General features: G+C 37.9%; 1 long non-coding RNA gene across 1 annotated transcript in view; it reads left to right on the top strand.

Annotated features, from left to right (window-relative positions):
* LOC122807552 overlaps positions 1–10,170 on the top strand; it is a 162,998-nt gene extending 152,828 nt beyond the window's left edge. The window contains exon 2 of the long non-coding RNA XR_006365705.1: positions 9,645–10,170. This is a non-coding gene — a long non-coding RNA (uncharacterized LOC122807552). The remainder of the gene's footprint in view (positions 1–9,644) is intronic.
* Positions 10,171–10,389: the final 219 nt, after the last annotated feature.

The raw sequence follows: 10,389 nt of genomic DNA, 5'->3' as shown, positions 1-10,389 counted from the left end.
GTGTAATAACTGGATCTGTGGACTACTGAATGTGGATTCCTGGTTTAGCAGTCAGTAAAGAAAAAAAAAGAAGGTGAAACTAAGATCCAGTATATTTTTGAACAATTAAGCTTCATGGAAATTACGTAAAGTTAGAAAAAAGGTTGGCTCATGACTCCAAGACTAGGCATCCTTCTGTGACTTTGATATACTGGGTTTGGTTAGGGATCTTGGTTCTGGAGGACTAGCCAGAAAGATATAACCAAGTGACTGGAGATCAGTTGTCCTTTTAGGGTCAAGAGTGAAGAAGAGCAAAAGATGTTTTTTATCATGTGTACTGCTTGGTGGGAGATTCCAAACAACAGATTGTTGTTCGTCTTTTGGCTTTTTCCCAGTAAGGGGTTGCCACAGTGGAACTCCGGTCCGCTAATGATTGGCAGTAGATTTTTACGAAACGCCGAGGTGCCAGCTCGACTCCCAACCTTCAACGAAGGCACGCCCATTTACACACGCATGTCTTTCGAACGCTACCCAACTGCGGGGAGGACATACAGACTCCACACAGAAGGCCCTCCCAAGCCAAGCTGAGAATCAAACGGGAGAACCTCTTGCTGTGAGGTAACAACGCTACCGCTGTACCACCACAGCATCCAAACAACATATCATTTAATCAAAATTCAAAACTTTTCCATGATATTCATGGACATTAGAGGTTGTTATATTAAAGAAGGGCATAAAGAAGACTACATGAGGGAGTAGATGAATTGATTCCCACTTTACACAGGCCTATTGTTTTTTTTAAGATTTTGGAGTACATATTTTTTTTAAATGGGCTGTTAACGGAAGCAGACTTGATTAATGTACTTCCGCATGTACAACCGTTTGATGGAAATGCTGCACATTCCTACATCAAACTGTATGAGGGTCACTCACTCCAGGGATCTTAACCTAGCCAATAACATGAACAGGTTATGCTGGAAAGATAGATACATCTTCCAGAGACTGCCACTTCTCTTAAAAAAGCTTCCAATTCACGTGCAACAGAGCACCTTCCTGACTCTCTTCAAACACAACCTGGTTGGAAATTCACTCCTGGGGTGGTGCCTGTGTCCCTCCTGGACAGAGGAAGTCAGCATTAACTACCATAGATCCTTACCTCTGTGAACTTCACTCACCTAACCACCAATAATTGGGGAAACTGGATAAATATAGCTAGGCTTGTAAGGGCTCTAGGGCCATTAGCCTAGTAACCTTCTATGAACCTATAAGACCAGAGAGCATAGCAACACAGGCTTTAAAAGAACAAAGAAAGTGCAAGCAGTTACCTGTTGTCACACTCACAGGAGTGTGATGTGTGATTGATGCTACACTGCAGTTTTGTTCTCCATGCAAAGCATTTAGGTGTATGTATAGCAGAAATTCCATCTGCCTGCAGTATAACGCCCCTTTAGTCCTGTCTTCAAAGTGCAGTTCAGATGTGATAGGCATAAGACTTCCTCTTTTGGTTAAGAGTGGGCACCTCTGGGATGAGATACCACGTGTGTATTGTCAGCATTGTAAGAGGTGGTGTAGATCACAGGAATGTTGGCAGAGGAGGAGCAAATGTATAAAATCTGACATACAACTTGGATGTGTAGTACAGAGGGATGGAGCTCTGAATGGAACTCTGGGAAATGGGTTAAATTTTTGTCCCCATCACTGGAAGAACCTGGGAGAAAAGTGAAGGGGTGTGATCCATTCACCTTTCTCAGGTGTCAGGGTAGGGATTCTTTGGGAAGCACACAGGAAAGTATGATTTCCCTGATGGAGACCTAAGAAACCCTTTCCTATACTTCAGGGAAGGGGGCGGGGCTGCTTGTTGACAGTTCCTCTTGAGGAAGTAAGGCACAACCTACAGGGAGAGCCCATTGCACAGCCACCTTCAGCTGTTTAGCTGCACATGCACACGAGGAGACAGGAATAAAAGAAAAATTCTAACCACCTCTGGTCAGCTCTCCTCCTATTGATGGGGAATGAATAAGATGATTGGCCAGGAGGGAACTGGTGACTGACAGACAACAGGGGCAAAAAAAGTCAGTAGACCATATTGTTTCATCATTGGTAAGAAGTAGGCTTGTTGCCCTTGTGGGCCATTTTAAGCCTAGCCAATTTCCCTTCTAAAGGTGAGAATCATATCCTGTTTGTTGTGTCTTTGAGGTAAACACTGTAACCAGTACATTAACTCCCAACCCCCTTATGTTTTTCCTTTGAGTTTTAGTAGCATAACATGTCTGAATTTACCTGGCAAACATATGTTCTACCCATGTCATCCCAGATCAAAATTAAAGATAGACAAATTTGCAAACATTACAGTTTGTTAAATATATCAATGCATGCCAAGAAGAGATAACATGTCTGTCTCTTTTCAAAGGGCATTCTTGAAATAGATTATTGTATTGCCTGGAAAAAAACATGAAAGTTGGCAAATTACCTGATATTTTAATGTAAAAAAATATTTAATGACTTTATTCAATGCTACAGAAACATTATGCTGTACCTGAAAATAGCTTAATATATGAAGCAATAGAAACAACTACAATCCAAATACACTAACTTTATTTTGGTAGTAGTATTAAAGGAAGTGCTATGTACTGTCTAATCGTGTTCTTTGAATTTCACATTTCGATAATAAATATCTGTCTTCAGGCATCTGGAAAGTGACAATCCTTTTACAAAATCCTGTGCTTGGTTTGTTTTTCCATGTCCATCTGAAACTTTACTATGCTGTCTGCAGAGTTGCTTTACCAAATTTCTATGTAAAGCATAATTTTCACGCAAAGCTCACTACAGTACAAAATTATAATGTAGGCAGCTTACAGGTAGTTGTGACATAGCTGTAGTCATAAAATGGGTAGGAAAAAGCTTCTAGACAGATGCGTTTTCATATGACCCGGTGTACATAAGAATATGACCACAAAACTGAACTTTTGTCACATAGAAAACAACTTACCCAGTTAAAAAATGCAGAAAAACATTAAGGGTGTGCAGCCATGCTTTGAAAGCCGCATACTTTTGAGTAGTTTCCTACAGATCAGAGTTCATGTACTTTGGAGAACAAGTACACATTCCAGAGTGAATTCTGTATCGTTTATTAAACATTTAATTTGCTGTTGAATCATTTTCTGATGTTTGGCACAATGTTCTGTTTCATTCTAACTGTCTTTAATAAATGCTGTGGGTGTATCTTAATAGTTGGGAAAGTGAGTGGTATTATAAGTTGATTAAACTCAGCAATAAGAAAATGGATAATAGTGCCAGCTATGATGTGTATTTGATAATAAATTAAACCTTGACAAACACCACTGGAGTTTCTTGTCTCCGTGCTTAAATAGGCCAGACTACCACAGTTTAATTTTGGCTGCCTTTGCTCAGAAGGAAATTAAAGTGTTTCCTCTGTAACAAAGAAAACTACTTAACTTGTTTTCCCTTTATCAGATAAGTACGTCTTTTTGCTGTTTTATTGTCAGTTTTTTTCCAGTATGTAGTGAAGTTGTTGTTACAAGCTGTATTTTAGTGCTTTAAAAGATGGAAAATAGCAGTATGCACATTTAAATATTTTTAAGCAATGCAATTTCTTTTTAGTTTTGCTGACTGAAACAGATAAACTGATTTTCTATGCATATCTTCAAGCTTTCCTTTAAAGAAACATTCATCTGGAAAGAAGAAAAAGCTTTTCAGAATCTCACCTTATAGCAAACACTATAATTCACAATGCCATAATTCTGCCAAAGAAATTCTGCAAAAATGCATTGCTGTAGACCTGGATGTAAAGGCAACAGTTGTTGCAAAGAAACAGAATCACTGAAGGTATTATCCAAAACACTAACAAAAGTTTGGTTACACTAGGGCTATTTCACAAAAAGAAGGTCAGACTCAGCAACCCTGGGTGCCAAACTAGGGTGCAGGGCACCGACCATCCTCTAAAGTCCTCATCTGGCAAAGAACATTGAGACTTTGTCAGCAGATAACATCTAATAAAGAAATAATAAATCTGGGTGCGTGTTTTTCAGGTTATATGACAAGTGACTACATAATGCAGAGGAGGACACATTCTTTAGATTCCAAGCAACAGTAATGTCTGATAAATAGATCTATGTTTTCATTTAAAAAGTATGACATTTGTTTTGAGAAATACATTGTATGTGTGTGTATGTGTTTTGGTTTTACACACACACACACACACACACAGATATGCATACATGCAAGCAATATGTGTACATATATATGTGTATATGGATCTACTAAATTTTGAAGTTTAAAAACTTTAAAATTTAAATTAAAAAAAATTAAAATCTCTTTTTTTTGTTTTGTGGGGGGGGCAAGCCCCCTTGGACCCCCCCCCCCCTGCTAATTAAATATACCAACTCTGAGATCACACTACAGTGGAGAAAATGGTAAATATACCATTCTGCAACGTATAGTGGTCGCTATTTCAGTGGTTTGAAGCTTCAAAACTTTGATCTTATGGTCTCAACCATAAGAAATTCAAAATTTGAAAACATCAGAATTTATATATATGTAATATACGGCCACACAAATATGTATACATATTCATACACAAATATATCTATATATATAGACATAAATATATAGGTATAGACATATATAGATATATATATATATATATGCATGTATATCTGCTTCTTTTGGCTTTTCCCTGTTAGGGGTCGCCACAGTGGATCACCTGTCTGCTCATGATTGGCAGTGGAGTTTTATGGTGTCGAGTTGCCAGCCCGGCGCCCAACCTTCCACAGAAGGCACACACACGCATGCACTCACGCCTAGGGCCAATTTAGAGTGTCCAATCCACCTACAGCATGTCTTTAGTATGTGGGAGGAAACCTATGCAACCTCAGGGAGGACATGCAGACTCCGCGCAGAAGGCAACCCAGCTGAGGATCAAACTGGAGAATCTCTTGCTGTGAGGTGGCAATGCTAACCGCTGCACCACCAGAGCTGCCCGACAGTATTTTATATATATATATATATATATATATATATATTTTTTTTTTAGATGCATGTGTATCTACATATATTTATATATTTATACATATATATATACACACATATGTATATATAGATTTTCGATCAAAAGTCCAAATCCATTACTGGCAAGCATACTTACGCGAAAGTGGTTTTCACCGAAGAAGCACTTTTGCGTAAGTATGCCTGTTGCGGAGGTCATACTACGGTACGGATAAGGAAAAATTCTCTTTTCCCCATTGTAGTGTGATCTCAGGGGGAGAATATTTAAGTAGGGGGGTGTGGGGGGCAAATCCCAAACACATGGGGGGGTGCAGGGGGGCTTGCCCCCTTACAAAAACGTTAATTTATTATATTTATTTTTTGTTGAACACACTTTAATGAAAGCGCTTTTTCGATGAAAGCGCTTTCATTAAAGTGTGTTTGGTGGAAATGGATTCGGACTTTTCATCTTTCGATCAAAAGTCCTAGATCCATATAAATATATATATATATATATATATATATATATATATATACACACACACACACACACACACACAGATGCATACAGGCAACCCCTGGCACTAGGGCTGAAGGCGTACTGAAGCACAAGTTACACAACTTTATTGAGTTGGCACTTATCAATGATATTGTAGCTTTAACTTTTTAAAAATTTTTTGACATAATTTCTTGCAAATCTCAGCACTTACACTGAATTTAATTAATATCAATACATGTAAAATATATGTGCATTTTCAGGTATCACACCTCCACATTCACAGTGTTTTACATCCAGGACCTGAACCCAAGTTTCAACATTCTTTTACTATAGTCCAAAAAAAAAAAAAAAGGGTTGCCTAAGTGTGATGTATATGTATGTCCACGTGCATATGTGTGTAAAATGCCATATGTGATGGCTGGGCATGGAAAACACCAGAGATCTTACTGAGAAGGCAAAACAAATAAGTCATAGCATGATTACTGAACCTTGTGTATGGATTGCACAGGATCCCTTCCCATCAGTTTAGATTCCTGACTTTTTCCAATAGACGTCCATCATAGGTGTGACTGGCATGGTAAAAAAGGACTGACTTGAAATGGTGGTACAAGCTCATTCATAGAAAATGTACAAGATGTGAATTAGATGTCATCTGCTCCATGACAGAATGCTCTGTTCATTTTGTGCTTTTGGAAAGTCTAAAGGGTTACAGAACCAAGTCTCTTGATATGCGATAACAAGCCGTCTTTGCAGTTATTCCCATTTTCATGTAGTCATTTCTTCTAATTGCTACATTCTTATTATCTTTGCTCTGTTACCTTTCATTTTTTAATTTACACAGTAAATAATATAATATTTTAAGCATTTCCATTGTTTTTATGGCAGTAGGATCATGCTCCAGTGGAGAGCTGTGCAATAGCTGCTTTAGTATAAGAACAGAGGATGAGCAGAGTGGGCGGGTGCTGTTGTCATGACAAAATGCATCAGTAGCTCTCCAGAAGATTTTTATTATATTTTGTATCCCATAATGCAATTAACAAAAAATAAGATACTACAAAGTAAAGATGACTAGTTACCAGAATTGTTATTGTTAGCTGCATTGCAAGCACACTAAGATGAACAGGTTCAGTGGCTCATCTGTAAGACGAATATGTTCAATGTATCTCCTGTAAGATGAGCAGATTCAGTGGCTCACCTGTATATTGAATAGGTTCAGTGGCTCACTTGTATGACAAATAGGTTTAGTGTCTCACCTTTAAGATAAATCATTTCATTAGCTCACTTGTATGATGACTAGATTCAGTGGCTCACCTGTATGATGAATACACTCAGTGGTTGACCTGTAAGATGAATATGTTCAGTGACTCACCTGTAAGATGAATAGGTTCAGTGGCTCACCTGTATGATGAATAGGTTCAGTGGCTTACCTGTATGATGAATAGATTCAGTGGCTCACCTCAAAGATGGATATGTTCTATAGCTCACCTCTAAGATGGATATGTTCAGTGACTCACCTGTAAGATGAATAGGTTTAGTGGCTCACCTGTATGATGACTAGATTTGGTGGTTAACCTGTAAGATGGATATGTTCAGTGGCTCACCTGTATGATGAATAGGTTCAGTGGCTCACCTGTATGATGAATAGGTTCAGTGGCTCACCTCTAAGATGAATATGTTCAGTGACTCACCTGTATGATGAATAGGTTTAGTGGCTCACCTGTGTGATGAATAGATTTTGTGATTAACCTGTAAGATGAATATGTTCAGTGGCTCACCTGAATCTTGAATAAGTTCATTTGCTCACCAGCTGTTACTTGTGAAGCTGCACTCCCAGTCACTTACACTGAACTGCATTACAGCATCCTGATTGCTTCCTTATTGCAGGCATAGGACTGGGTAGGGTTGTGCAGTCTTTAGCATTTCCTATCCCATATACATTCACAAAGCCAGGCAGGTTGCAGTATGTCACAAGTGATAATCCTAGATAAATACTGATTAGGCAGAGGCCACATACACATAGTACGTACAGCACTGAATGTCAGATGGACCTCTCACTGAGGCCGACAGTGTAGTAAGAGATGTAACAGACACTTTGAAGCAGGTGTGATACTGTAAAGACCCAGCATGTGGTACTGGAACCTGTGAAGCTCCAAGTCATTGAAACAGTTTTGTCATATTTTTGATATATTAAAGGAATGTTAAATTAATTTTAACTGCATTTTTAAATTAAGTTATTCTAATAATACTCTGATATTCTAGTGTCTTCTATCTGTAATGAGGAATTTCTACCTCCTAGATACAGTAGGCTTCAACTGGACAATCTCTCAAAAAGAGCAGGTGGTGCTGCCATTCATTTCTCAAACAATTTACAAAATGAGCTCCTATCCTAAAGTAATAAAGAGTTTGCTAATGCTGATCAGTAGGTTCATAGGTTGGTACCAGGCTGTTGGCCCTAGGGCCTATACAAGCCTAGCCATAACAATTCCCTGGCTATTTCTTCCCACAATATTTACTTCCCTGTAAACACAAAGAAAACATCATGGAGTGAACACAAAGAAAACATCACAGAGTACAATGCCCCTGTTGGCATGTACCTGACCAGACATATGCAACAGTTGGAATGCCCACAGAGCTCTCACCAAGAGAATCCATGGTATTAACACGTTGTCCTCTGTAGATTACCTTAAAGCATTGTCTCTGTACTCAGTCTTCTACAGGTTAATAAGAAGTGATCTATGCCTGGATATAAGGCATTCTCAAATCTAGCCCTGATGGTCCTTTTGCCCATCGACAAAGTGAAAAGCATCAGAAACAAACAAAGTTCCTCATTAAAACTCTTCAAGAAAAAATCTTGATGATTGGATGGGAAATAGGAAATTCACCCCGGGGATTACTTCTGTGGCTCTGCTCGACAGTGGCACAGGAAAATAATTTTCTTGGGTGCCAAAAGCCAGGCCACCTTTTTGGCTGGGCTTGTATAGGCACCGGGGCCGATAGCCAAGTACCTACCTACCTACCTACCTAAACACTAGATCCAAAGATTTAAACTTTGTTGGTGACATAAATAGAACATGCAGATGAGACCAATAGACATCTCAAGGGATCCCTGCATTATGGAAAAGGCTCCCAAAAACTCACATGCTCCTTAGGGGGTATCAGTGGTATATGTTAGATTCATACATTATAATATTCAGTGCCAGTCATTGATGTATGAGTAATGTCTGCTCCTGAGTTAATTTCTGGGCTTCTGGCTTCTAGATGTTCTTTTACAAAGATTGAAATACTGCCACCTACTCCACTGAATCTGCAGCAATGAAAGGAATCAGTCTGTGGAATTTGGGGTATGCATTTTGGATTTTTCAATCCTGATTCATTAAGTTTAAAAATACCAAAATACTCCAAGCAGAGAAAAGTTTCATTTTATTGTTTTGACATTTAACAAATTATTTCCTTGATGTGTAATTTTTTAACTTGGACATGTTTTTTTTTTATTGTATTTTGTCTTGGATTTTGAAATATTCTAAAAAAGAGAGTACGGATGTGGAAACCTCCTGTTCTTTATTTGTACTCCTCCAGAAGTGAGGTGAAGCCCACCAGCGGCAATGCATATCTCACTCTAAGCCAACACGCATTGAATACCCCTCCCTCTAACACCAGTAATTGTCAATAACTGAAGGCCAAATGTTTGTCATTATATTTAGGTGCCATACGAGGTGACGGGAGGATTTCACTAAGTAGATGTGGTTTTCCATGTATGCACAGATGCCTAATAACTCCCCCATCCTGCTGCAAATACAAGTGGGATAATGTTTTTAGACTATTCACTCCAACATAAAAACAACCATTTCATAATTACCATAGTCATTTTCAGTACAGATGACTCCAGGTGTCATTTGAAAAGATTTGTAACTAGAATGTTGTTCTAATGACAACATGAAAAAATCATTCTTGATATGAAGATTATAGTGGTTCACAGGCAAGATGAAACAATTAACTGCCAATGTTTTGATTGTTCTTCAAAGAAAATAGATAAAGTTACTAAGAAGTGGAAGAAGAGGTAAGAAATATGTGTCATTAAGACAGTACTAGAGAGATATTAAAATATGAAAAGGTGATGAAAAATGTACACTAAAGATTTCATGTTTTCAGTTTCTTTATACAGACTTTGACAGTTACTATCTCAGCTGACAGTGGACCATCCAAGTATCTGAATTCAGACCATCTGCCACAGCAGTTGATATTACTGGGACAATGAACTGAAAGCTCTTTTTGTCCACATGACTGTTGACAAGATACACAAAATATTCGATCTATTGCTAGAAATGTACTTTCAGCCACAAACCTATGAAACATTATGAAGCATTTACATTTGGAAAGACCACACAAGGACCAAATGAAACATTAGGCATATGTTCCACAAGGCTCAAGTTTTGTTTTTTTTTTTGTCAAGGAGCTGTTATATGATAGATATTTATTCATAAATCAAAACACATATTATCTAGAACTGTCACTCAGGAAAGGTCGGATGAAACTTTTAGAAGATCAAGCATGAGCATCAGAGAATTGTGTACCAGGAAAAGAAAAGACATTTCAGTGATTAAAATATTGACTGAATGTGCAAATGTAAATATGCACACACATATGCATACATGACAACTGTTCAATAAAGCATGTATGAATTGTAAAAATCCATATCATCCTAATACCTAACTTTTCTCTCACTCTATGTATGAAAACACAAATATTTATAAAACTTATTATACTGTATACCTTTTTCTTTTCCTTAAAATATCAATGTATGCCTCGTTGATACCTTTTCCACTAACACACAACTATATTTTTGCATTCTTTGATTTTAACTGCCTTACAGCTGCCATCTACACATTGTCGGCTAAGTTAATTTAATT

This window comes from Protopterus annectens, chromosome 7.part1 (genome assembly GCF_019279795.1).
Source record: "Protopterus annectens isolate FY-2018-M chromosome 7.part1, PAN1.0, whole genome shotgun sequence".
Lineage (NCBI taxonomy): Eukaryota > Metazoa > Chordata > Ceratodontiformes > Protopteridae > Protopterus > Protopterus annectens.
This window is presented reverse-complemented; position numbering and strand designations above follow the sequence as displayed.